At 41.2% G+C, this 27,762-nt stretch overlaps 1 protein-coding gene across 5 annotated transcripts in view; it reads left to right on the top strand.

The window, feature by feature from the left end:
• Positions 1–6,198: 6,198 nt before the first annotated feature.
• The window catches only part of CASK (calcium/calmodulin dependent serine protein kinase), a 215,338-nt gene continuing 193,774 nt past the window's right edge, over positions 6,199–27,762 (top strand). For 3 of the 5 annotated variants that reach the window (XM_023755373.1, XM_023755372.1, XM_023755374.1), the window contains exon 1: positions 6,240–6,349. The gene's annotated coding sequence lies outside the window, so the exon portion shown is untranslated. Of the gene's footprint in view, positions 6,368–27,762 lie in introns of all 5 variants that reach the window. The other 2 variants (XM_023755377.1, XM_023755376.1) reach the window with 2 other exon arrangements.

The raw sequence follows: 27,762 nt of genomic DNA, 5'->3' as shown, positions 1-27,762 counted from the left end.
ACCTCACCCCCATGGAGCACCTCACCCCCACGGAGCACCTCACCCCCATGGAGCACCTCACCCCCTCAGAGCACCTCACCCCCACTTCGGGGACCTGGAAGTCCTCCTGGCCACGCTTCTGTTAAACTTCACAGCAGCGTGTGTGCACGTGGGCCTGTTACCTATTCTGCTGAGTGCTCAGTGGATCATTTTCATTCGGGCAACTCGTGATTTGGGTGGTGGGAAATTTTGTTGGATTATTCCTTCGAGTTCCTTCCTTCCATATTCTCTGTTCTTTTTGCTCTGCTTTCTGGAAAATGTCCTCAGCTGGATCAGCCAGCCCTTCTGTTGAGTTTGAAATGTCTTCATGTGTTTATTTTTCAAGAGCCCCTTGGTGTTTGCTGCAAGTTCTTTTTTGTCTCTTGGTTATAACATCTTTCTGGGGATAGGAATGTTAGTTTGAAGTTTTCTTCTTATTGAGTCTGTTTCCATCTCTATCCGATGTCTGGGAGTTTGCTTGTCTGCTCATGATGAGGAACAGAGCAGTTGTTGACCTGGGGCAGTCCTCCCCCCCCCCCCCGCCCCGCCTCCTCCTGAGGACATTTGACAATGTCTGGAGACATTTTGGGTTGTGAAACTGGTTGAGGGGATGCTGCTGTCGGCATCTAGCAGGTAGCGGCCGGGGACACTGTTAAGCATCCTACAATGCACAGGGCATCCTCGTGCCACTATTCCAGCCCGAACATCAGTGGTGCCCAGGTGGGGAAGCTGCAGTAGAGACTGCAAGCGGATTGAGAGCTCTGAACTTGCAGGCAGAACTTGGTGACTTTGGGTTTCAAGAGAGGGTGGGATGGTTCAGTGGTTTGGACAACTTTTCTCCTGGGCTGGTCGGATAGTCAGGAGAAAGTCTTTCCTCTCTCTCTGAAGGATAAAGATCTAGCTTCTAACGTCCTATTAAGGGGGAAGGGGCTGGGGCTGTCTGCATTGAGTTGGTGTGTGAGCACATAAGCCCGTTGCTTTCCATATACTACCTACTTCCTCGACTGCCTGTGTCCCCCGTTCTAAGGCCTAAGGTTTTACCCTCTCTAGAGAGTGTATCTCTGAGGAGGAGGTTTGTGGGAAGCCGCCTGTTGTCTTCACTAGCAGAGAGGTGTGGACAAGGAACCCGAAGGCTGGTGACCCTTGAAGCCCTGGCAAAGGTCAGAGCTGTGCACCCACTGTTAGTCCAGACAATGGTAGCTGAAGCAACTTCCCCATTTATTATTATGTCAATCCTTGCTGGTGGGCTAGTCTGCCTGTTACTGGAACTTGCCTGCCTAAGGGCTATGGGTGGATCCCAAACCAAATAAAAGGTTGGTGCGGCCTGAGCACCAGGGGAAGTCCTTCCCCTTGAGTTGGACTTACCCGCCTGGCCCCCCAGTATTTCCAAATTATCTCTTGTCTCTTCTCGTTCATTTGTGTACGGCTCCTCTTCCAGATCCTGAACCCTGAACCACGCGGGACGTGGGGGAAACATTTACAACATTTACAACAGAGGTTGGGCAGTTACCCAGTAGCATGGGGTAAGGAGGGGTGTTAGGGCTCTAACTGCTTCCCTAATAGATTTCATTCAAACCTTGTTATTTTAGCCCCCCTTCTCCCTCAGTTCCGGAGTTATCCCGTGCTGCCAGTTCAAATGTTTCCTGAGGATTCTGTAGTGCAAAAGGGTTTGGTTGTGAACTTTCCTTAATTTCCCTTTGCAATTCAGCTTTCCCAGCTGTGCTAAGCCAGTTGCCACTACTGCGTCTGCTTGCTTGCTTCCCAGATGTGATGATGATTCTTGTTGTCTCTCATTCTCCCAGTCCTTTCAGAAAAATGTAACCCCTTTGGTATCATTTTAATGGGGTTTGGGGAGGACAGTTAATTAGCTGCATTGTGCTCAATCTATCCTCGTATCCTAGAAACCAACATACTATATTCTAGCAAGAGTTCATCAAGTTCTAGCCACTTTTTTGGTGTATTTACTTTTGGTATCAGAATTGTTCATTTCTAGCCAGTGATGGCGAACCTATGACACGCGTGTCAGAGGTGACACGCGAACTCATTTTTTTGGTCGATTTTTCTTTGTTAAATGGCATTTAAATATATAAAATAAATATAAAAAATATAAATCTTTGTTTTACTATGGTTGCAAAGATCAAAAAATTTCTATATGTCACACGGCACCAGAGTTAAGTTAGGGTTTTTCAAAATGCTGGCATGCCAAGCTCATCACTGCTCTAAAGAGACACAGAATAATCTCTAGTTTTCATTTATGTGAAGAAAGGTTAAGTCTACAGTGATGGCGAACCTTTTGAGCTCGGTGTGTCAGCATTTTGAAAAACCCTAACTTAACTCTGGTTCCATGTCACATAGAAATTTTTTGATATTTTCAGCCATACTAAAACAAAGACTTATATTTTTGATATTTATTTATATATTTAAATGCCATTTAACAAAGAAAAATCAACCAAAAAAATGAGTTCGCGTGTCATAGGTTCGCCATCACTGCTTAAGAGTCACAGCTGCTTTCTTTTCAAAACCTTAGGAACGTTCTAGCAATATTCACTTGTAATATTTCCTGGTTTCTTGGACCTTTTACTTGAAAACAGAATTCTGCAAGCAGCCACCTGCCCCAAGTAGAACCTTGTGTTACAATTGCAGTCAATATCAGTATTCTTAGAGTTGAATAAAGAATATGTATTTCATCAAGTCTGAAATACCCTCAATTATCTTATTGCATTTTTAGTAATACCCTGGCCAGAATTAGTAGAAATATGAGAAAGATAGTAGTTTATCACGATAGCTTACAACTATCTCTATCAATATTAAGAATAAAACTTCAAGCATCAAAAAAGAGTTTGTCTGCCCTAGCCAGTTTGCTCAGTGGATAGAGCATCGGCCTGTGGACTGAAGGGTCCCACGTTCGATTCCGGTCAAGGGCATGTATCTCGGTTGCAGGCTCTTTCCCCAGTAGGGGCTGTGCAAGAGGCAGCCAATCGATGATGTTCCTCTCTCATTGATGATTCTATCTCTGTATCCCTCTCCCTTTTTCTCTCTCTCTCTAAAAAAAAAATCAATAAAAACATTTTTTTTAAAGTTTAGGTCAGACTGAAACCTAGGTCCTCTGATTTTTTGCTGTTTCTTGAACTTTCATTCAATTATAATTAATAAGTTTAATACAATAGATGTATTATATACACTTTTTGAGCCCCCATCCCTTTTAACATGGAAAACCAAACTAGATTCTCTCATAGCCCGTATCTCTTTAACCTATTGACCAAATAAATGTAATGGGGTCCTGCTGAAATTATAGCCCCTACATACTCATTTAAATGCTTATCAGTTTCCACTGAGTTTCTAGTCGATGCACTGGATCACACAGAACACTTGAAATATACTTATTAATATATTAATTAATAAGTTTAATACAGTAGATGTATTATATACACTTTATTGAACCCCCAGCCCTTTTAACATGGAAAACCAAACTAGATTCTCTCATAGCCGGCATCTCTTTAACCTATTGACCAAATAAATGTAATGTGGTTTACCTTTGCTAACCCTTGGATGTCACTGAAGGGCAGAAGACCCTTGGAAATGCTTTACTTGTGACCTGTCTTCAGCTCATCAATTATCCTAGATAATAAAAACATAATATGCAAATCGACTGAATGGCAGAACAACCAGTCAGCGGGGAGGCAGGGCCAGCATGCAGGCGGTGCCAGGCCAGCGGACAGAGGGGAGCAGGCCTAAGCCTTCAGTAGGACATCCCCTGAGGGCTCCCGGACTGTGAGTAGGCGCAGGCTGGGCTGAGACACCCCTCCCCCCAGGCTAAAGACAGTCCTCACATTATAAAATTAGCCTAAAGAATTGAAGCATGCCCTAGCCGGTTTGGCTCAGTGGATAGAGCACTGGACAGCGGACCGAAGGGTCCCAGGTTCAGAGAGTCCCAAGGGTTTATATGTGGACGGAGACCAATTACGTTAAGATTTTCCTAACATTGCTTGCTCTTGTCAGCATAAGTGGTCACAAGTAAGACATCCAGATTGAGAATGGGAACGTTTGTGGGAGTCCCGTCTCACTTTGTTACATTGTCTTCTCACAAAGCAAAATTTTTGAATCGTTTTGCATGATTATGGAAAGGGGCCTTTTCCTACAGAGCTCTAAGAGGTGTGTTATTACCATTCTTTTCTTTCCGGTTTAGCTTTGTGAGGTTGTTTCAGGAGAGTAATTTGAAGCTGCAGTGTAATTGATGTCCTGATGATGCCGTGATGAAATCCGTGAATGCATATGATCCCAGAGAAATGTTTAAGTCTGCGTTAGGCTGTATTCTTTTGCTTGTCCTCTAAGTGAAAGAAAAAAAGACCAACTTATACTTGAAGGCAAGCAGTACCACAAGAGTAAATGAAGAACCTTCTCTTTCTGCTGATTAACCACGTGCATCCAGGTGTACTGCTTCTTTTTAATATGCTTTTGTTGATTTGCAAGAGAGAGAGGAAGGGAGAAGGATAGAGAGATAGAAACATCCATGATGAGAGAGAAACATCACTGATTGCCTGCCTCCTGCACACCCCCTACTGGGGATTGAGACTGCAACCCGGACATGTGTCCTGACCAGCTGGGCAGGTGTACTGTTTTTACCTGTCAAAGCCAATGAGGGTGTTTTGTTTTGTTCTCAGGTGTACTGTTTTTACCTGTCAAAGCCAATGAGGGTGTTTTGTTTTGTTCTTTTTTGGTGTGTTTTTTTTCTGAGGAGGTGAAAAATACACACATGTGCATGTGAGTGTATTTAATGACCTAAACCATTCTAGCCTATTATAGTATACTAGAGGCTCAGTGCACGAAATTTGTGCATGGGTAGGGTCCCTAGGCCTAGGCCCTGTGTGTGGGGCGACCGGCCTCTGTGTATAGGGCGACCAGCGGGGCAATTGGGGGCCCTGTTCGCACCCGCTTTGGCCTGGTTCCCTGTTCCCCATTGGGTGATCGGAGCCTGTGGCTAAAGGGAGGGACTGAGGAAGCTCCTGTGTTGAGTTTCTGCCCCCTGGTGGTCAGTGCACGTCATAGCGACCGATCGTTCCACCGTCCTGTCGATTTGCATGTTATGCTTTTATTATATAGGATTGCTGTTGCATTTGGTATTATTCAGTAATTGATTCAAGAATGTAGAAATCTCTTTGGATTATCTTTAGTTCAGATACTTATTGGATAACTACTAATCACAAGGAACTGTGTATGTGTGTGTGTGTGTGTGTGTGTGTGTGTGTGTGTGTGTTTTAATGCCTGGGCCTGGGCATTGGTATTTCATCAGTCATTCCGTTTTGAAAGCCACCCATTTAGATTGAGGAGAGGACTGGGTAGGCAAATGATTGGGCCAGTGGCACTCTGATGGTAGGAATTCCAGCCTTCCCTATGGCAGTTGACAACCATGCCAAATTGTTGGAGAAAGATGAAGGAGTTCTCTGTGGTTCCAGGTGAGACTGGAGATGTTGGCGACCAAATCGTGGCAGGGTTTTGTTTTTGTGAAGTGCCTGTTCCAGTGTTTTGCCCAGGTTTTATTAGGGTGTATTTTCTTTTATTTTACTTAGGAATAATTTCTGTGTTTTGGTTCTCGACTAAATATTTGTACTGCATATCCCTTCTCTCTGTGGGATTTTAAGCAGAAACATATCAGATTTTCAGTTTTAAACCTCACTGCAGGGATGACTAGGAAAAGTTTTTAAGTATTTCTGGTAGAAAATGGTAGTAGCTTAGATTGCGGTATGAGACATGGGGAGGAGTGGACAGGACTCAGAGATATTTGGGATAAACTCAATAGGAATTGTTAGTGAAGATTAGAACAGTTGTGGCTGAGAGGAAGGGGTCAAGAATGACAGGTTTCTGGTTCAAAATTGATTTCTTATTTTGCTTAAAATGTTGGGAATATAGAGAGAATATTACAAAGATTATTTGCCTTGAATGTAAAAATGCTATTTAGAGTTTTTTAAAAGTGATTTTGGAATGCAAATTTGTTTTCTGTTTTTCTGGTTTAATAACTTTTAAATTATGAATTCCTTACCTCATGAATTATACAAACATGTACAAAATTACATCACTAAAAAAAAAACCCACAAAATTGCATCACTTACATTTGATTTTGAAAACTGTGGTTGTAGTAGACAATGAAATGTCAGTAGGATTTGAAGGGAAATAGAACTTAAGAAAATCAACGAATTAAACTTGGCTTTATTTTTTTCCAGGGGTCCCTTCAGTGTTGTACGACGATGTATCAACAGAGAAACTGGGCAACAATTTGCTGTAAAAATTGTTGATGTAGCCAAGTTCACATCAAGTCCAGGGTTAAGTACAGAAGGTAAGAGATGGATTTCAAGTAAGTTATTTGATGTCTGCCTTTATTTCACCTCCAAAATCCATTTATCAACCTAACCTTCATCCGGGGGTGGGGAAACGGAGGGTCTAATGTAGTGAGAAGTGGGTGGAGACAACGTAAGCTCCATTCTAGTTTGTTAGAATTCTAGAACTTAGAATTTGAAAGATAGAGTTATTGACAGAGTTATAAAGTCACCTATGATTGCTTATAGCAGGGGTCCTCAAACTTTTTAAACAGGGGGCCAGTTCACTGTCCCTCAGACCGTTGGAGGGCCGGACTATAGTTTAAAAAAAAACTGAACAAATTCCTATGCACACTGCACATATCTTATTTTGAAGTAAAAAAACAAAACGGGAACAAATACAATATTTGTATTTGCATGTGGCCCGCGGGCCATAGTTTGAGGACCCCTGGGTTATAGGCCTATGTCTTACTAGGAAGAAAGTGAATTCAGAGCATGTATTTTAGGGTCTAATTTTGAGTTCCACGGTATGGAACGTGGGATGGGAAGGGAGGGAGGGGAAATAATGGTAAAGATATGATAGATGCAGATTGAAAAGAAACTCAAATGGATTTTCTTCAAGTCCGTAACTGCCTACCTTTAGGAATATGATCTAAAACAGTGGTTCTCAACCTTCCTAATGCCACGACCCTTTAATACAGTTCCTCATGTTGTGGTGACCCCAATTTCATTGTTACAAATTGAACATAATTAAAGCATAGTGATTCATCACAAAAACAATATGTAATTATATATGTGTTTTCTGATGTCTTAGGCGACCCCTGTGAAAGGGTCGTTCGACCCCAAAGGGGTCGCGACCCACAGGTTGAGAACCGCTGCTTTAAAAGAACTAAAAGATTCATGTCACATAGGGTGTATGTGTGAAAACTTGAAAGATCAGTACAGTTAGGACTTGCAGAACTTACAATTTTGTTTCAAGACATTGATATGTGATCATATTCATGTATAAATATTTAAAAAGAGTATGTAAGCATTTAACATTATTTATTTTTATAGTTTTTAAGCCATAGTTTCCTGGAGTCACAATTCAAATATGCTCATACTTCATATGGCACAATTATTGTATTTTTCTAATTAGCTGTCTTCTAACTCGAGACTTGTTCACAGTCCGGTAGACGTATCTTTCTTTAGTCCTTTCCGTTTTAATCCCAGGAGCAATGCAGGTGGCAGTTTCAGTTGGAAAACCTACGGCAGAATGGCCTCTTTCTGTTTTATCCAGTTACGCTACTCTGGGAAGTAGAAGTGCACGTAGTATGAGCTCCAACTTAATCTGCTCCTGCAGATCTTTTTTAGGATCGTTACTTTTAAATACTTCCATAAATCTTTGAAATATTATTATCTCTATGCTGATTATAAAAGATTCATGGAGGTTGTTACTCATAAAGAATCAGTAACTGATTTTTCAGTTCCTTGAAATTTTATGGTAAGATTTCGAGATTTTACATCTCATGGTTTCATACTCTAGAATTGGTTATTATTTAAATTATAAATTATGTTATACATTTAGCAGAATTTAAAATTTACTTTTAATCAGGCTTTGCAACTAAATTGTGTCTCCTAAAACTTTTCAACTGCATTTAAGTTTAATATACTGTATTGGGTTTTCTGTTCCTTTGTCAACTAGTAAAACCTTCCTGAGTATTGAGGTAATTTTGCGTAAACCTAGTTTATTAAACATGTCGATGCGTTGAATCTTTATTTCTGTTCAATGTTCTGATACTGTTGATGAACTGTTAGAGTCCAGTTTCAAGTGAAAAGTCTAAGCCAATTACTCAATATACCTATAATATGTTGCTTTAGTTCATCACTATACCTAATTCTGAATCTGTCCAGGCCAAAGACAGTTTTAGGAAGACAATTAATTACCTTCTCAGTTGGCTGAGAATGTTTATTGGCAGCTGACCCTCTTTTGATTGTCACCTATCAGGGAGTCAAATGCCAAACATTTTTAAAAGACGGCATTATGCTAAGTGAAATAAGCCAGTCAATGAAGGAAAAATACCACATGATCTCACTCATTTATGGATAATAAAGACCATTATAAACTTATGAACAAAAACAGATACAGAGGCAGAGCAGCCTCGAACAGACTGTCAAACTACAGAGGGAAGGCCGGGGAGGGTTGGGGGGCAGGAGGGGGGAAGGCAAGAGATCAACCAAAGGACTTGTATGCATGCATATAAGCATAACCAATGGACATAAGACACTGGGGGTTAGGGGAGGCCAGGGGATTATCAAGGGCGGGAAAAAAAGGAGACATATGTAATACTCTTTGTAATACTTTAAGCAATAAAACAATTTAATAAAAAAAAAGATAATAAAAATAAAAGAGGGGGTTGGCATGTAGTCCATGCCTCTTGGTTTAAGTCTTGCCTTTACCTAATATAATATACTAGAGGCCCGGTGCACAAAATTTGTGCAAGGGCCTTGGCCCCGGTCCCCGCCCACTGCCACCGTGGCCCCCACTCGCCGCCACTGCGTCCAGGGTCCTCTGCCACCTATGCCTCGGCCCCTGCCCTCTGCAGCTTTGTCCGGAAGGAAGGACGTCCTTCTGGACATCCAGTCTAATTAGCATATTATGCTTTTATTATTATAGATGGGAAATTGTAGCTCATTCCTTCATTGCTTTGGCTACATACATGTCTTCAAGTCCTGTTCTGAAGACAAGGCCAGGTCATTCCATTGATCCTATGTGGTAGGGCCACAGCCTGTAGATATTAAAAGACTAGAGGGCGGGTGCACGAATTCATGCACGGGTGGGGTCCCTCAGCCTGGCCGGCGATTGATCGGGGCTAGCCGGGGGGAGGGACTGCAGGAGGTTGACTGTTCTTCCCCCTGGTGGTCAGTGCATCATCATAGCGACCAGTCGACGGGTTGTTTGGTCAACTGGTTGTAATGGTCGCTTAGGCTTTTATATATGTAGATATCCAGTTGAATTCTATGTATTACTTATGCCTTTATCTGGTTTTCATCCGAGTTAAATATTCCTCAAATAAAAGTGTCAATTCGTTTTTTATATTTATGGCACCAAAATGTAGTTTTCCCACCTCGTTTAGTACAGTGATCGAGAAACATAATCAAAATTTTATCTCCACCCCTGACCTTATTTTTTTGTCAGTGGAGTTCCCATACCCTCCACTCACCATGTTCACACTAGCTTACTTTATTCTAACTTGAACACATTTCATTATAAGATATAACAAATAATAAAACATCTTTTTCATTATTTACAACCTCTTTGAACACTGTCCCCCCCACTGCCAACTTCTTTTAACTCTTTTCCTGTCACTACAGGCAAAACACGTGATCCCTTTTGACCTTGCAAGTCAGTATACAGATCGTTAGGGTCCAAAATGACCTCATTCATGGCTAAAGAGAGGAGATGCCTATTTTGAAGTGAAATTTAACACAACAAAAAGTTCAAATAAGTTCATATGAGAATATCTAGAAATACTGTATCTGTATTTACCATTACATTCTCTTCTAATTAAACCTGTCTCCGGCAACAGACAATTTAACATGCTATTCTTTATTCTTTCCTTTTTTTGTCTTTGTAGTTTATTTGATCATTGTCATTGTCTCAGCACTTTTTTCCTGTTTTCTTAGTGCATTTGTATTCAAATATATTATTGAGTAAAATACATTTTATAAAGGGTCACCTCGCACTAACATGTACTGTTATTTAGCTAGGTCTTACACATATAAAAAGAGCAGCTACTCTTAAGAGACTTAAAGTTTAATAGTCTCCAACTAACATTTTTATGAGAAAGCATACGCAATAACTATAAGTATAATGTACAAATTAGCTTTTGAAATGAAATATGTACATTGGTTGGAGACCACTTATATGATTTAATATTTTAAATTCTTATTACTCCACTGAACATGAGATATTATAATTATTTGAATATCTCTTTTCCCATTAAAATCATAATTTTTTTCTCCAATGGGGATTTTTAATGTACAGGCTGCAGAGTATCCATGAGTCACCAGAAGGGGGCGTGTACCAGACAGCCGATAAGTGATTCTCACCATTGATGTTTCTATCTCTCGCCCTCTCCATGGAATCAATAAAAACATATTAAAAAAGAAGAATTGAGTCCCTTTGTATGCACATTTATGTATATATGTTCACTTTCCTAAGAAGAGAATTCACAGGTTTTATTATGTTCCTACACCGTCATATGATTTCCTAAATGGTTCAGAATATCTTCTTTTACATGGGCATATTGCTTCTGACTTGAGGATATTTTTATACTTACATACACAATCCCCATTAATGAAATTCCTTTATTATGATCTTAAACTTTCAATTAATAGACATTCTATCTCTTACTCTGCTGAGACTCTTGTGAAATTTAGATATCAAATTTAATTCAGGCAAAGTACTATAGGAGACATAAGGAAGGTAAGATGTATGGAATTGGAAACTGAATTGACAGAGTTCTGAGATCCTGAAGGGACTCAATTCTTCCTTTTTAATATGTTTTATTGATTCCATGGAGAGGGCGAGAGATAGAAACATCAATGATGAGAGAGAATCACTGATCAGCTGTCTGGTGCACGCCCCCTTCTGAGGATCAAGCCCGCAACCCGGGCATGTACCCTGACCCGGAATAGAACTGTGACCTCCTGGTTCATAGGTCGACACTGAAAACCACTGAACCACACTGTCCGGGCAGGACTCAGTTCTTTATGGTTTAATTTTTAAAGTTCAAAATGATGGTTTTTATTTTGGAATGTGAATTAAGCTATCTTCTAGAAAGAATATAGATGGGGTTCTAGTTTGGTTAGTCTTCGTGACTATCTCATTCTAAAAGTTCCAAATAGCAGATGATGTCAGCAAAATCCGAGGAGTAAGGACCGTCGACAATTCTCATCTCCATAAAAGCAAGGGTAGAGCTGGCAAAAGCTGTCACAATCAACTTCTTCAGACTCTGGAAATTCGCCAAAGGCTTGCAGCTTTTCAGGAAGAATTTCTTCAAGGAAACCAGCTTATTCTTGATAAGAACTGTGACCTTTGTGGCATTTTAACTGGCCCCAGGCCCAGTCCTTGCTCTCTAGCTCCACAGTATCCTTGAAAACAGTTCATAATCCTGGTAAAAAAAACATATATACAGGAGCCTGGCTGCCACCAGAGGAGGCAGAACAGAGACAGAACGTCTTCACAGCCTCATGCCCAGGAACTTGTCATTATGCGATCTGCCTGGAAGACTCCACTTGCAAGGCTTGAGGCAGAAGATAGCAGTGGGGCAAGCAGAAAGCTACCCTAAAAGCTCACAAATAAAAGCTGACGAATGAGATGTCTCTAGGAGCCCTGAAAACCTACAGCATATTCTTGGGAATCAAGAAGGCCATGCGGCCCAACCGAGGGTGACTTGGTTGGTTGGAGTGTGGTCCAGTACACCAAAAGGTGAAGGGTTCGATTCCCTATCGGGGCACATGCCTAGGTTGTGGGTTCACTCCCCAGTTGGGGTGCTTAGGAGAGGCAACCAATCAATGTTTCTCTCACACATTGATGTTTTCCTCTGTTCCTCCCCCCCCCCTTCTCTCTCAAATCAACAAAAAAACATATCCTTGGGAGAGGATTAAAAGAAAAGAAAGATCACCATGCACAGGCACACGTGTAGGATTGTGCATAAGCTCAGAAAAGATCTAAAGGGACTTAGGCTCTCACCTCGAGCTGACTTCCAGGCTGTGGAAGCAGGAATTGAATGCTAAGGCAGAGGTGGCACCTCCCTGACCGGTGAAGCTGTGCCCCAACACACACACAAAGCCTGTGAACAGACTCAGCCAACCAAGCAGAGACTGGGTGGCCACGCACAACAAAGAATACAGACTTTACAGAATTAGCTCCCAAAACTCACTAAACCAGTAAATAGCAGCCCTAACAACAAAATCTGGAGGAGGTGAGATTCTGATTTCCAGAGTTAACACATTATTTAAAACATCTCGTTGTCAACAAAAAGTTATGAGATGTGCAAAAAACAAGAAAGTATGGCTCATTAAAAAGAAAAAAAACAATCAATAGAAACTATCCCTGAGCAAACCCAGATGTTAGACTTATCGGAATAATAGTTTAAATCAGCTATTTTAAATGTGTTCAAAGAAATCAAGGAAACCATGTCTGAAAAACTGAAGGGAGAGAATGAGGATGGTATTTCACAAAATAGACACTATTCATAAAGACAAAGAATTTGTTTTTAAAAAGAGAACCAAATAGAAATTCTAGAGTTAAAAATGACAGTAACCAAAATGAAAGTTCATTGGAGGAGCTCAATGGCAAATTTGAGCAGATAGCAGAAAGAATTAGCATTTTTGAAAATAGGTCCATTAAGATTGTTTAGTTTGTCTCTGACATTTCTTTAGCAATATTTTTTCTGACATATCTCCTCAGGCAAGGGAAACAAAGAATGTGTATGCATATATGCACAATCCATGGACACAGACAATAGTGTGCTGAAGGCTGGGGGGAGGGGGGAAGGTGCAGGGTGTAGGGGGTCAATGGGGAAAAAGAGGGACATCTGTAATACTGTCAACAATAAAGATACATTTAGAAAATAAAAATAAAACAATCTAAAAATAAACAAATGGGACCATATTAAACTAAAACATATTTACACAACAAAGGAAACCATCAACAAAGCAAAAAGACAACCTATTGAATGGCTAAGATATTGGCCAATGATACATCCAATAAGCAGTTAATATCCAAAACTTACAAAGAACTTACACAGCTCAAAACCAAAAAAAAAATAAAAAAAAATAGCCCTAGCTGGTTTGGTTCAGTGGATAAAGCATCAGCCTGTGGGCTGAAGGGTCCTGGGTTCTATTCCAGTCAAGGATACATGCCCGGGTTGTAGGCTCGATCCCCAGTAGGGGGCATGCAGGAGTCAGCAGATCAATGATCCTCATCATTGATGTTTCTATCTCTCTCTCCCTCTCCCTTCCCCTCTGAAATCAATAAAAACATTTTTTAAATCAATGATGAGCAAGAAAATGGGCAATTTAATGTGCTCCAAAAACAAATCAATGAACAAAATGAGTACTTTACCAAAGAGGTTGAAACTTTAAAATAGAACCAAACAGAAATTCTGGAGATTAAGAACTCAAGAAAAGAGATCAAGAATGAACTAGTGAGCATAGGAAATGGAGCCAGCCAGATGGAGGAGAGAATTGGTGATATCAAGGGTAGAAATCTAGAAATGATGCAGTAGAAGAAGAGAGAGATTTGAGCATTAAATAAATGAAAGAACTCTATGAGAACTATCTGACTACATCAGAAAGAGAAATATAAGATTAATAGGCATACCAGAAGAAGAAGAGAGGGAGAAGGGCAAGGAGAACCTGTTCAAACAAATCATTGATGAGAACTTCCTAAACCTGTGGAAAGAGCTAGATCCTCAAATCCAAAAAGCAAACAGAACACTTAATTACCTCAATTGAAAAAGGCTTTCTCCAAGGCACATTGTATTAAAAATGTCAAAAATTAACAACAAAGAAAGAATTCTCAAGGCAGCAAGGGAAAGGAAGAAGTAACCTGTAAAGGAAAGCCCAATTGGGTTATCATTGGACTTCTCAGCAGAAACTCTACAAGCTAGAAGAGCGTGGAACCAAATATTCAAATGACTGAAAATTTACCAACCAAGAATTATGTATCCAGCAAAGTTATCCTTTAGATATGCAGGAGGAATAAAGACTTTTCCAGACATATAGAAGCTGAGGGAATTTATCACCTGAAAACCTCCATTGCAGGAAATACTCAAGGGGGTCATTCTACCTGAAACGAAGAAAAGGTCACAAAACTACGAATAAGATCACCAACAAACTTACAGCATAAACAAGGATAATTTGTGACAATAAAAACATAAGAGAAGCAGAAGAAGAAAAAGAAACCATCCAGTTAGTGAGTAAAAGACATGGCCTGTACCCAAGAGAAATAAAACATATGTCCACATAAAACCTTGTATATGAATATTAATAGTATATTTATAATAACCAAAAGGTGGAACCTAAAATGTCTATCAACCCATGAATGGTTAGACAAATGTGGTATATGTATACAGTGGAATATTTATTTAGCCATTAAAAGGAATGAAATACTGATACTTCAAATGACAACGTTGAATACATTATGATAAGTGAAATAAACCCGTCACAAGAGATCACATAATACATATTTTGTTCATATGAAATATATAGGTTAAAATTCCAGTTAAAATCCCAGGAAGATTTGTGGTGGCTGTAGAAAGCTTATCATAAATTGTATAATGGTAACACAAAAGAACAAGAATAGGTAAAATAGTTTTGAAAAACTGTAATAAAGTGGGAGAAATCATTCTATCCCATTTTAAGCCTTATATAGCTATAAGAAATAATACACTGTGGTACTGGCACATAGACCCATAGATCAATGAAACATTACATTGTCCAGAATAATCCCACACAAGAACAGCCAACTAATTTTTGCCAAAGCTTCAAACCCAATTCAATAGTATGTGGATTGGTTGGTTGGTTGTTTTTAACAAACGGTGGTAGAGCATTGGACATTTATAGGCCAAAAATTGAACCTCAACTTAAACCTCACATCTTATATACAAATTAATTGTAGGTTTAAATGTAAAACATAAACCTACATAACTTTTAAAAGAAAATATACCAGGAAATCATTGACACCTAGGAGATGGCGTGGTTAGACATGACACCAAATGTACAATCTATGGATGAAAAAAACAACAGGAAACTCAACAGTAAAAAGAAGCAAAAGAAACCATCCAATTAAGACATGGACATTTTCCCAGAAAGTTCCTACCGAGCACATGGAAATGTTCAACATCATTATCTATTAGGGAAATAATAGACTTAAACCGCAATGAGATATTGCTATACAGCTATTGGAACAGCTACAATAAAAATCATATATTCTGGCAAGGATGTGAGGAAGATTGAACTTTCATATGTTGCTGGTGGGAGTATAAAATGGCACAGTCACTTTGGACAATAATTTGGCAGTTTCTTTAAAAGCTTAGCATATACTTGCCATTCAATCCAGCAATTGTACTCCAGGGAAATGTACATCCCAGAGAAAGGAAAACCTATGTTCACACTAAGACCTGTAATAAGGTTTTCATAAAATTTCTGTTGAAATGGGTAAAATTTAGGAAGAACTAAAATGTCTTCCAATGAGTTAATGGCTAAACAAATTGTGGCACATCCCTACCATGAAATAGTACTCAGCAAAAAAAAGAAATAAAATGAAAAAATTATTGGTGCATGCAGCTACTTGGGTGGATCTCAAGGGAATTATGCCGTGTTTAAAGAAAACTATTTCTAAAGGTCATACACTGTATGATTTTTTATATCAGCTTCAAAGTCATAAAATTAAGGAACTGGAAAACAGATTGTCACGTGAGACCAAAAAGTTTGTGTGAAAAGCGCGAGGATTGGTAGCTGTGACTCTAAAGGAAGAGTATGGTACGGTCATTGTGGGGGCTGTTTGTGGTGGTGACTACATGGTTTTACACATGGCGATAACATTGAATAGCTCTACACATACACACACGAGTGGAGGTAAAACTGGTGAAATCTGAATAAGTTCTGTCAACTGTCCCAATGTCAATTTCCTGATTTTGATATTGTACTACAGTTGGTTAAATAAGGTGTTACCACTGGGGGAACCTGAGTACAGAACCTCTCTGTACTATTTTGGTACTTTCTGTTAGGGTACAGTTATTTTTAAACTAGAGGCTTGGTGCACCAGTGGGGCCCCTCAGCCTGGCCTGCGGGATCGGGCTGAAACCGGCTCTCCAACATCCCCTGAGGGGTCCCAGATTGCGAGAGGGCATAGGCCGGTCTGAGGGACCCCAGCGGTGCACAATCGGGGCCAGGGAGAGACGCGGGAGGTTGGCCAGCCGGGGAGGTACCGCGGGAGGGCTCCAGGGCGTGTCCGGCCCATCTTGCTCAATCAGGATCAGCAGGACCCCAACTGCAAGCTAACCTACTGGTCGGAGTGTCTGCCCCCTGGTGGTCAGTGCACATCATAGCAAGCAGTTGAGTAGCCTTGGCATGTTATGCTTTGGTTGGTTGAACGGCCGACCGCTCAACCAGACACTTAGCATATTAGACTTTTATTATATAGGATAAAAGTATTTTTAAAATTTCCTCATAATCTATATGCTCACCCACAAAATGAATAAGTTAGCCCACAAAAATTTGGGCACATAGGCAAAAACATTTTAATTTCAGGTTTTGGTTTTCCGATCATCCAAATTGTTCTGTATGGTCAGAACTCTGATTAATGTAACTCGATAGCATAATCAAAAACTGTCACTTGTTTTCCTCAGGAAACATGAATATTTAATAGTTAATTTACATAGGGAATTTATGTACATTTTGGGAAATAATTACTGGTCTAGTTAATAAATCTATATCTCCTCGTTTTGCATGCAGAAAGCATTTGCCAAAACCTATTATTTGCAGTTGCATTTTCTTAATGTCACCATTTCTTCCACTATGGGTTACAGTTGAAATGGTTAGAAATAATCCAACAAATTCCAAGATGTTATGGCTTATTCTGTCTTATTGTCATAAAAAAATACCATAAAATATGATTCCTGAACAGGTTGATCATGTTTTAAAGTCCTGATCATAGGCTTAATATATCATATTATAGCCCTGGCAGGTTTGGCTCAGTAGACAGAGCTTCAGCCTGCGGTCTTAAGGGTCCCAGGTTCAATTCTGGTCAAGGGCACAGGCCTGGGTTGTAGGCTCAATCCCCAGTGTGGGGTGTGCAGGAGGCAGCCCATCAATGATCCTCTCTCATCATTGATGTTTCTATCTCTCCCTCTCTATTCCTCTCTGAAATCAATAAAAATATATTTGTAAAAAATATATTGTAGTGTATGAAGTAAATATTTGAAATGACAAGCCCCATTGTTTCAAGCATTAATGAACTATCCTTTATATGCCATGTCACATACATGTGCAATATTAATTTAATTATTTTTAAGTTATTAAATAATCGTTCTGATTATAGGCATTATTCATCATAGACGCTTATGGCTGATGAAATCCTTAAGTTTGGCTAGTATTTTAAAAATCATATTAATGTGGTTCTATGGCGAAAACATAAAGGATTTTGTATTTCATACAGGAGTTTAAAAAAAATTGCTGGAAAACAGCTTCCACCTGGTGGAATGATTTTCAGTAAAACACCTCGCCATGACTCTCTAAAGCTGAAGCAGTTCATAGTCACTATCATTAAATCAACTATGCAGCAGAAGAAAACCCTGATTTCTTTCATCATAATTATTTTATCTTTAAAAAATGCAGAGAAGTCTAACGCCCACATTACCTACTTCTGAAAGCATCTAGCTGTTTGTTAAACTAAAAAATTACAGTTCCTGATCGCAGTAGTCATTTAGTTACTAATGGCTGGCGGCATGATATATGTTCCCGCAGGGCTTTTCCCATGAGGATTTTTCTTTTTCTTTCTTTTTTAAAGCAAATCTTCGTATAATGGAAAATCATATATTTCCATAGATCTTAGGCAAATGAGGAGCATTGCTTTAGCAAACTGCCGTGATGGTCCATCTTTAGCTGTTTTTCCTGGTGGCTTTTTTTGTGACAATATTAAAGTTTTTTGAGGCTGAAGAGCCAACTTTATAAACAGACTAGAGGCTCGTTGCACCCTTTCCCCTGGCTGCTGGCACCAGTTTTCCTCCGGCACCTGGGACCCAGGCCTTTGCTCCGGCAGCAGTGGAGAAGCCAAGCCTCTTCAGTCTTCAGTCTTCAGTCTTCAGTCTTCCCTTGGGGGGAGCCTTCAGTCTTCACTCCACGCCTGCATATGCAAATTAACCGCCATCTTTGTTGGGTTAATTTGCATACTCATCCTGATTGTCTGGCGGAGCAACACCAATTTGCATGTTTCTCTTTTATTAGTGTAGATACCTGTTTTTTAATGATTAGATCATTTTGCTGTATTGTACCAAGCATTTCTGGACAACTATATTTAAAATAAGGCACCAGTTTTACAAATGTGAACTTTCAGTTGTGTTGCTGATCAATTCCCATTACCAGTTATGGTTCTGTGAGTAACTGCTGATTAATCTTGAAAGCTGAGGCAATTTTTAGTAACTATCCTAAGATCAACTACGTAGGAAAAGAAAACCCTGATTCCCTTCATCTTAATTTTTTTTGCCTTTAAAAAATTCAGAAAATACTTAAGTCCGCATTACCTACTTCTGAAAGTACATGGCTGTTTGTTAAACTGAATGGCTCATGCTTATGCAATATAATTCTAGGTGAAAATGTGCCTTGATATTACATATAATAATATGTTGGCCATAATCTATAATATCAAGATTTTATTCATAAGGATCTCTTAATCTGGTTTAGGTATGGCCCTCATGTTTATATATTAGAGCTTTCAAAGCTCTTTGGCTTATATATTCAATTTCATGTTAATATCACATTCAGGAAACGTAACAGTATGCAAACTGTGACATGAAAGAGGGCTCATTTTTTTATTCTGAAACTAGAGGCCTGATGCACGAAATTCGTGCAAGAGTAGGCCTTCCCTCCCCCGGCTGCTGGCACCAGCTTCCCTCCAGCACCCGGCAGGCACCCGGTACCCAGGCTTCCCTCGCAGCCCTGGCTTCATCCGGAAGGTCATCCAGAAGGACATCTGGAAGGATGTCTGCTCTAATTAGCATATTATGCTTTTATTATTATAGATAAGCAGCTTGGTTTTTTGTTTTTTGTTATTCCTCAGCTGAGGATATTTTTCTCTTGATTTTTAGAGAAAATGGAAGGGTAGGGGAGAGACAGAGAGAGAGAAACATCGATGTGAAAGACACACATCAGTTGCCTTCCACACACACCCCAAGCAGGGCCAGGGATCGAACTTGCAACTGAGGTACATGCCCTTGACCAGAATCGAACCCAGGACCCTTAAGTCCGCAGGCCGACACTCTACCCACTGAGCCAGGCCAGCCAGGGCAGCAGCTTGTTTTTTGTTTTGTTTTTTAATTTTTCCCTCCTCCACTATATGGACTTAATTTGTGCTTCATTTTTAAATCTTTTTTTTCCTGTTCTCTACATATTTTCTTTCAAATCCACATTTTGCTAGCTTTAAAATCGTGATTTAGAAAATCCCTCCCGAAATTGTAAAAATGGAAACTAGATGATAGCAGAGACTTTGGCGGTTTGGTGGATGCATAAGCCCTTGGTATATGAGCCATGGGACACGGGAAACTCATTAGGTACAGTAGGGCACAAGAAGAATTTTGGAGCATAGTTACTAATTAAAATTTAAGTCTGAAAGGTAGATGAGTGACAGTTCTTGGATGTCTTGCATGATTGAGTTGCCATTAAATCATCTGCTAGTATATGGCTAGGCTTCTGTGAAAGAGGTTATCCTGGAAGAAATTTGCCGTACACAATTAACCAATGTGTGACTGTTATGCCCAGATTTCAGGATCCCCAAGAAACCACACCAGGGAGCCAGCTGTGTCCGATGCAAAAGCATAAGAGTCTTTATTCAAGCCCGGGCTTGGCTCCCCTACTCTCCTTACTGACGCAGCAGCAAGTGGCAGAGAGAGAGCTAGCCCTGTGGGAAGAGGGGTCTTATAGGGGGTTGGAGTAAGGGGAGGAGAAAGGACTGTGGGCCCTGCCAATTGGCCAGGCGCAAGTCGGTGTCTTGTTACACAAGATGTGGTCAAATCTATGGTGCGCACTTCCCTTGATTGTCATTGGTTAGTTTAAAGAAGTCCTGGGTGTGGCTAGCAGAGGCTTGGGCTTCTGGGAAGAAGCCTTGCCGAGCACATGGCTGCCCCAAAATGGAGGATCCAGGGTAAGATGGAGGGCGTAGCCCTTACCCTGGGGCAAGATGGGGGGCGTAGTCCTCACCCTTTCAGTGACAAATAAAAAACAAATTCTGGCTTCCTTACAAAGACTTTATTTGAAAGAATTATTTCAAGGAGGAAAAGGGAAATATTGCAATAGGAAATAGGTCTATATTAATAGTGAGAATGCTCTCACAATACGATCTACAAGTAACTCAAGGGTTAGACAAGAGGGGGTTGTTGCTTAATCAGGAGGAATATGTAAGGCTAGGAGGAGCTGAGTACAGACATGTCTCAGAGATATTGCTGGTTCGGTTCCAGACCCTTGCAATAAAGCAAATATCACAATAAAGTGAGTCACAATTTTTTGTTTGTTTCCTGGTGCATGTAAAAGTTATGTTTACACCATACTGTAGTCTTTTAAGTGTGAAATAACATTATGCCTGAAATAAGCAATCTTTATACCTTAATTAAAAATACCTTTGAGCTGAAAAATGCTACCCATCACCTGAGCCTTCAGGGAGTTGGAATCTTTCTTCTGGCGGATGGTGTTGCTGCTGATTGGCTGCCGACTGGCCAGGGTGGAGCTGCATCCATTCACTGGTTCTCTCTCACATTCTCCCTTACGTGTGATGCTGCAGGATAGCCTTTCGCCCACAGTAGCGCCGCTTCCAAAATTGGAGTCGGTCCTCTCAAACACTGCTGCTGCCTTATCAGCTACGTTTGTGGAGTGTTCTAGATCCCTGTTGTCATTTCCTCCATCTTCACAGCGTCCTCGCCAGGAGCAGATTCCATCTCAGGAGCCATTTTCCTTGCTCCTCCGTAAGAAGCAGCTCCTCATCTGTTAAAGACCTCTTCCGAGCTGCAGCCATCCAGTCCCACCTTCAGGCTCCACTTCCAATTCTTCTCCTCTTGCTGTCTCCACCACGTGTGCAGTTACTCCCTTTGTGAAGGCTGGAAGCCCTCCAAGCCCTCCAGGAGGATTGGAATCAACTTCCCAACTCCAATTAGTGTAGATCTGTTGACTCTTCCCCTGCAACACAAATGTTCTTCATGGCATCTAGAATGGTGAATTCTTCAGTTTATCCTGCCTAGAGCCATCGGAGGAATCACCATCTGTGGCAGCTATAGCCTTGTGACATGTATATTAAATAATAAGACTTGAGCCTGGCCAGGGTGGCTCGGTGGTTGAGTGTCGACCTATGAACCAGGTCACAGTTCGATTCCCAGTCAGGGCACATGCTTGGGTTGCGGGCTCGATCCCCAGTGTGGGGTGTGTAGGAGGTAGCCAATCAGAGATTCTCTCTCATCGTTGACATTTCTCTCTCTCTCCTTTCCTCTCTGAAATCAATAAAAATATATTGAAAAAAAGAAACATAGAAGAGACAGTTTGCCCGCTTGAAATTTCAAACATCTTTGGGATGATACGAGAGTTGTAGGCTTAAAATGCGGAGTTGTAGTACTTACCAATGAATAGAAGTCGAAGGCAACTTGATGGCGAGAAAAGAAAGGGATGGGGAGAAAACTAACATTTTCACAGACGTGCTTCAGACTGGGCACAGGTGCTTCTGGGTGTTCACAAAGACTGCTCAGCAATATTAGGCAGGGATGGTTTTAAGGGACCCAGTTTCTACATTTTAACTTCTCTGTGGATTCTTTCTGAAGTCGATGTGCCCAAGAAAACACCTTACTCGACCTAGAGGTGCCCCTGTCTCACATACCCTTTCCCAGTTTTCCTCATTCGCTCTACCGTGGGCCTTCCTCCCACCCACCCAGAACCTCACTGTGATGTGTTGTAAGACGTGGTGCGATACGTACAGAACCCTCCAGGACGCCAAACAGAGGGACCGTTTGAAAATTGGCATCATGTTGAGAAAGTGAGTGGCTCTCAAAGGCCAGGTAACATACTTTGTCAAGTCAGATTATTTTTTCTCTGCTTTCAGCAAAATTAATGGAACTTATCAACCTGTTGGCTGATGGGTCATTAAAAGGAATTTTAAGACATTATGCAGTTTGTGGCATATGACTCAGAAGTTTGCTTTCACAACCCTCATCACGATGAGTGAAAGAAGCCAGGCATAAAAGGCTGTCTTACCCTATAATTCCATTTACTTAAAGTACAAAAGCAGCATAACTAATCTATGATGTTTAAAAGCAAAATAATAGTTTCCTCCGGAGAGGAGGCAGTGCCTGGGAGGGGGCCCCATCAGATAGAAATCGGTGCTTGTAAGACGCTGCTGATGTTCTATTTCCTGATCTGCGTGGTGGTTACATGGGTGAGTTCACTGAAAAGTCATCAAGCTCTGCATTTATTTTTTTTTAATATGTTTTTATTGATTTCAGAGAGGAAGGGAGAGGGAGAGAGAGATAGAAACATCAATGATGAGAGAGAATCCTGGATCGGCAGCCTCCTGCACGCCCCCTATTGGGGATCGAGCCCACAACCCGGGCATGGGCCCTGATTGGAATCGAACTGTAACCTCCTGGTTCATAGGTCAACACTCAACCACTGAGCCACACCAGCTGGGCAACCTGTACACTTACAGCTTATGTAGGAATAGGTATATGTTGTCTCAAGGGAAAGAGAGTTGGAGCAGTTTTATATCATCAGCTCATGTGGCCAGAGTATTTAGATATTTACATTTTGCCTAGTAGAGATCTGATTTGTTCATAGAAGAGTTTATTCAGTTTGGAGAGAAAGGGTTATTAGAGACCTATTTTGTGTAGAATGCTAAGTATAAGAGCAGGCACAGATAGGAATAAAACATAGATAGATACCTTTAAATCTCGTAATCCAGACAGAAGGTTCTCATCCTTGGTAGTAAATAGTATGGAGGGAGAGCAACTCAGAACATAGATGAAACGTGTTATCTTCTCTATAGACTTAGAAATAATGGCAAAAGTCATTGGCTTCAAAATGCATCAAAATTTACAACTCAAGAAGTGTATTCCGGAAACGCTTCGGAAAGAATTCCACTAGTCTGTTTGCATTGGCCTTGCCTTCTCTGTGGTATTTGCCTTTTTCTTGGCTTGCTTGTATTGCCTCCCATCAATAGGGTAGATTGTATTTATTTTGTTTGCTCTTCAGAAATAACTACCAGGGAATTTTAAGGCTAGTGTTTGAGGACTGGTTTCTGAATTAGCCATTTTTTAGTGCAGGCAGTAAGCAATACAAGCTTTCTGAAAAGCTTTGCCAGTTTGTCTCTATAATCCTATATAATAAAAGGGTAATATGCAAATTGACCCTAACAGTGAAACACCGGGAATGACTGGTCGCTATGATGCACACTGACCACCAGGAGGCAGACACTCAATGCAGGAGCTGTCCCCTGGTGGTCAGTGTGTTCCCACAGGGGGTCGCTGCTCAGCCACAAGCCAGGCTGATGACGAGCGCAGCAGCAGTGGCAGGCGCCTCTCCCGCCTCCTCTGCAGCCCTAAGGATGTCCGACTGCGGCTTAGGCCCGTTTCCCTGGGGAGCGGGCCTAAGCTGGCAGGTGGACATCCCCTGAGGGGTCTTGGACTGGGAGAGGGCGCAGGCTGGGCTGAGGGACCCCCACCCAGTGCACGAATTTTCATGCACCGAGCCTCTAGTGTATATATATTTTAACAATTCCTCTAGTGTATATATATTTTAACAATTCTAGTATATGAATAAAATATTACCAAGTTTTTTCTGTATCCCCGCCTTAATTATTTATTCATCCAATGATTTTTTTTTTTTACTGAGCTTTGGAAACTCACCTTTTATCCTTTTTTTTTTTCAAATATATTTGTGTTCAGAGAGGAGAGGGAGAGAGAGTTATAAACATCAATGATGAGCGAATCATGGATCAGACGCCTCCTGCACGCCCCCTCCTGGGGATCAGGCCCACAACCCAGGCATGTGCCTTGACTGGGAATTGAACCGTGACCCCCTGGTTCATAAGTCGATGCTCAACCACTGAGCCACGCCAGCTGGGGACCTTTTATCTTGTTAATATGTTCATCTTCTACCCTCGTGTCTTTGAAAACATTGATGTCTTGTGTGAGACTGTGTGGTGAACAATACTACCCTGTTGTGCTCTTATCCAATCCAAGGAGAGTTTGAGATTGTTCAACACTAAGGGGGCTATAGCTAAAAGTTTTACAGTTATTTTGCAGATCACTGTACTAGTAGGAAAGGCATAGGAAGAGTCCCAGATCTGGTGTATACAATGTGACCTTAAGTTGTATAAAAATATCAGCTTTCCCAAGTGTCAAATGAGGGTAAGGATGCTGCCCTCACGGAGCTGGTGCAGATATTAAGGATGACATAGGTATGAAGCTCCTGGGCTCATGCCTAGCACATGTAGGTGAGCCGTAATCTCCCTCTCTCCATTAAGACTCAGCCAAGAGTCATTCTGGAGCTCTCTTCACCCTACCCACCTCAGTCACATCTCTACAACTACCATTGGTTTAATCCTTTCATCTTCCTCTTTTTAAAGTACGTTTTTCTTTATTTTAGAGAGAGGAGAAGGGAGAGGGAGGAGAGAGAGAGAGAAAGAGAGAGAGATGTGAGAGAGAAACATTCATCAACTGCCTCCTGCACCCCCCTACTGGGGATGGAGCCTGCTCCCGGATGGAGCCTGCTCCCGGACGTGTGCCCTGACCAGGAATGGGCGATGCTCAACCAACTGAGCCACACCAGCCAGGGCTTCCTTTTATTTTGTAATAAAGCTACAGTAAAGTCGTTTTTCTGCGCTCTGACAAGATGTGATTTTTTTTCTTCTTATAATACTGTTGAACAAAACACATTTCCAAAACTTTTTTAAATGAAAAGAGTCGAATGCTCATGTAACTTTACTGTCTTTTTTCAAACACTCTGCCCCCAGGGTGGCTGATAAAATAAATTTTTCACTCATATGTCTAAGGTGTTTATTAAGGACTGCTGGTTTGGGGAGAATAGGCCCCTTTATGTTCTGGCTTAACATATATTGACTGTGTCTGGCTAGTTTAGTCATTGGAATCCTTCTTTTGTATATATTCCTATGATTTCTTTTTAGCTTAAGGGAATCTACCTGTTTATTTTTTCTTAAAATTTCTCTCAGGATTTTTAACTGAGATCATTTTACATGGAGTTTGCTCTTAAGATGACTAGCACCTGTTAAAACTTCTTTTTTGCTTTAATATACTCTTACTGCTTCAGTAAAGAGAAATTAAGTTTACCAATGTATATTAAAAACAATAGAAATTTATCAGGAGATCCTATTAAATGATGAGTAATTCTTAAAATTAAGCTAAGGAAACAGGCGTCGTTTCATTTCCACTATGTCTTACTGGTCAGAGAAGTGACAGAGCCCACCTGGATTGAAAGGGAGGGGACACAGAGTCAGCCTCTGAATGGGAGAGCTGACAAAAAATTTCTGACCACCTTGACCACACCGAGTAATTTTTAAACTTGAACTTTGTTGCCTTAATGTTTGAGTGAGGTCGTAGTAGCTATGGCTGCTCTATTCCCAAGCACTACTAACATTTTGCCGTTGGATCAGATGTCCTTGTTAAGTACCAATTCAGGACTCATTTGACAGCCGTGAATCATTTGTCATTGTGGCTAGGAGCCTGAAATAGGCCATATTGCATTCTGCAATTAGAAAGAGACTATTTTCAATCTAGTCTGGCACTGTTTATTAAAACTGAATTTTAATATTTTTGTTCCCAAAAGATAGGAAATTTATTTTAGGCAGGCTATGTTTTTTATATGATTTTGGAACTCTTTTTTAGAAGCAGAATATTAAGAAACAGGTAGTGATTCCCTTTTGAACTATAAAGCAATACACCTATAATGAATTCTCAGAAAGAGAAATTTAAAAATCCATCCCATTTACCATTGTAACAAGGAAATTAAGATACTTAGGAATAAACTTAACCAAGGAGGTAAGATCAGTCCTTGGGAATCTACAGGACATTGGAAAGAGAGAGAGAGGAAGATATGAACAAGTGGCAGAATATACCATGTTCATGGATTGGTAGACGTAACGTCATTAAAATGTCCATACTGCCCAAAGCAATCTATAGATTCAATTGGAACCCCTATTAAAATGCCAAGGGACTATTTCACAGAACTAAACAAATACTCCAAAAATTTATAGGAACCAAAAAAGACCCTGAATAGCTGCAGCAGTCTTGAGAAAGTAGGTGAACATATCATCTATCAGGCAGTGGCGGAGTGGTCGCCCCGGCTCAGGAGTCCTGGAACATGTCATAGAATTGTCATGCAGGGCAGTCCTTGGGGCTGAGTGCAGAGCGAGGTTGATTTCGTCCGAATAGACAGGTATAGATTGATTAACTAAAAATTCATGCAATGAAACAGACTGGCTGTTGTTGGCTTTATAGTACATTTATAAATGTTTAATTCCCAAACCAAGAAAAATTCTAACCCGAATCTCTCTCTCTCCTTTGATTCTATATGTGACCAGTTTACTTTCTAAAATTCCGGACAATCAAAGGGTTTGTTGGGCATCTAGAGTGAATATTTTTTGGCTGGGAGTGGTGAAGAGACAGAAATCAAACAGTACTTGGAACAGGCAAAGTTTGACATAAACAATTAGTACTAGGAGATTGGGGAGCTCTAAAAAACACAAGGACCCCCCAGGCAGGTGGCTGGCCCCCCGCCCAGCAGGGCAGAAACCCGAACCATGTTGGAGAGGGCATGGTTGGGCCTCACCCAGTCCCAGAAAAGTTCCCTGGGACACGCTGCTGGCGCTGCTGAGAAATCTGCCCCCTGGGGTGCAGGGGAAGCCAGCCTTAGGGAGATGCCTCACCTTTGACCTTGCAGCAAGCTGCCAAGGGGGTGCTGAGGGAAACTTGTCAGGAGGCGGCCCATCAGTGGCACTGCAAAGCCCCCTGGGGCCCCAGGGGGAGCTGGTCCCGGGAGAGTGCCCCCCCCAGCAGCACATGCTGCCCAGCCGCCTGCGCATGGCCAGGGGCACGTGCTGCGGCCCCCCGGGCACTCAGCCCTAAGGGCTGCCCCGCATGAGAATTCTGTGACATGTTCCAGGGCTCCCGAGCCTCGGTGGCCACTCCGCCATGGTTGATAGACACGTGATATGTTCTTCTTTCTCAGGGTCGCTGTGGCTATTCGGGTTCTCTGTTGGTTCCATATCAATTTTTGGAGGGTTTGTTCAGCCCCAGGGGTGCAGGGCAGGCGTGAAGGGTGGGTTTGGAGCTGAGAGACAATAGATTGATCATTGGCATGGGGGTGCCGGATCTGACAATGAATAGAATTTTGATGAGCTGTTGTCTGTAATACTTGGTCATGCTTTTATTTCGCTTTTCTTTTTACCTAATTCCTTGTTCCCTTTCCATGATTCGTCACTCAGTGTTATAGGTTATTGCAGAGTACACTTTTTTTAAAAAAAATATATTTTATTGATTTTTTACAGAGAGGAAGGGAGAGAGATAGAGAGTTAGAAACATCGATGAGAGAGAAACATCGATCAGCTGCCTCCTGCACATCTCCGCTGGGGATGTGCCCGCAACCCAGTACATGCCCTGACGGAATCGAACCGGGA

This window comes from Myotis lucifugus, unplaced genomic scaffold, assembly GCF_000147115.1.
Source record: "Myotis lucifugus unplaced genomic scaffold, Myoluc2.0 scaffold_76, whole genome shotgun sequence".
NCBI classification, from domain to species: Eukaryota; Metazoa; Chordata; class Mammalia; order Chiroptera; family Vespertilionidae; genus Myotis; species Myotis lucifugus.
Note: the sequence above shows the minus strand (reverse complement) of the source record. Positions and strands in the feature narration are given on the sequence as shown.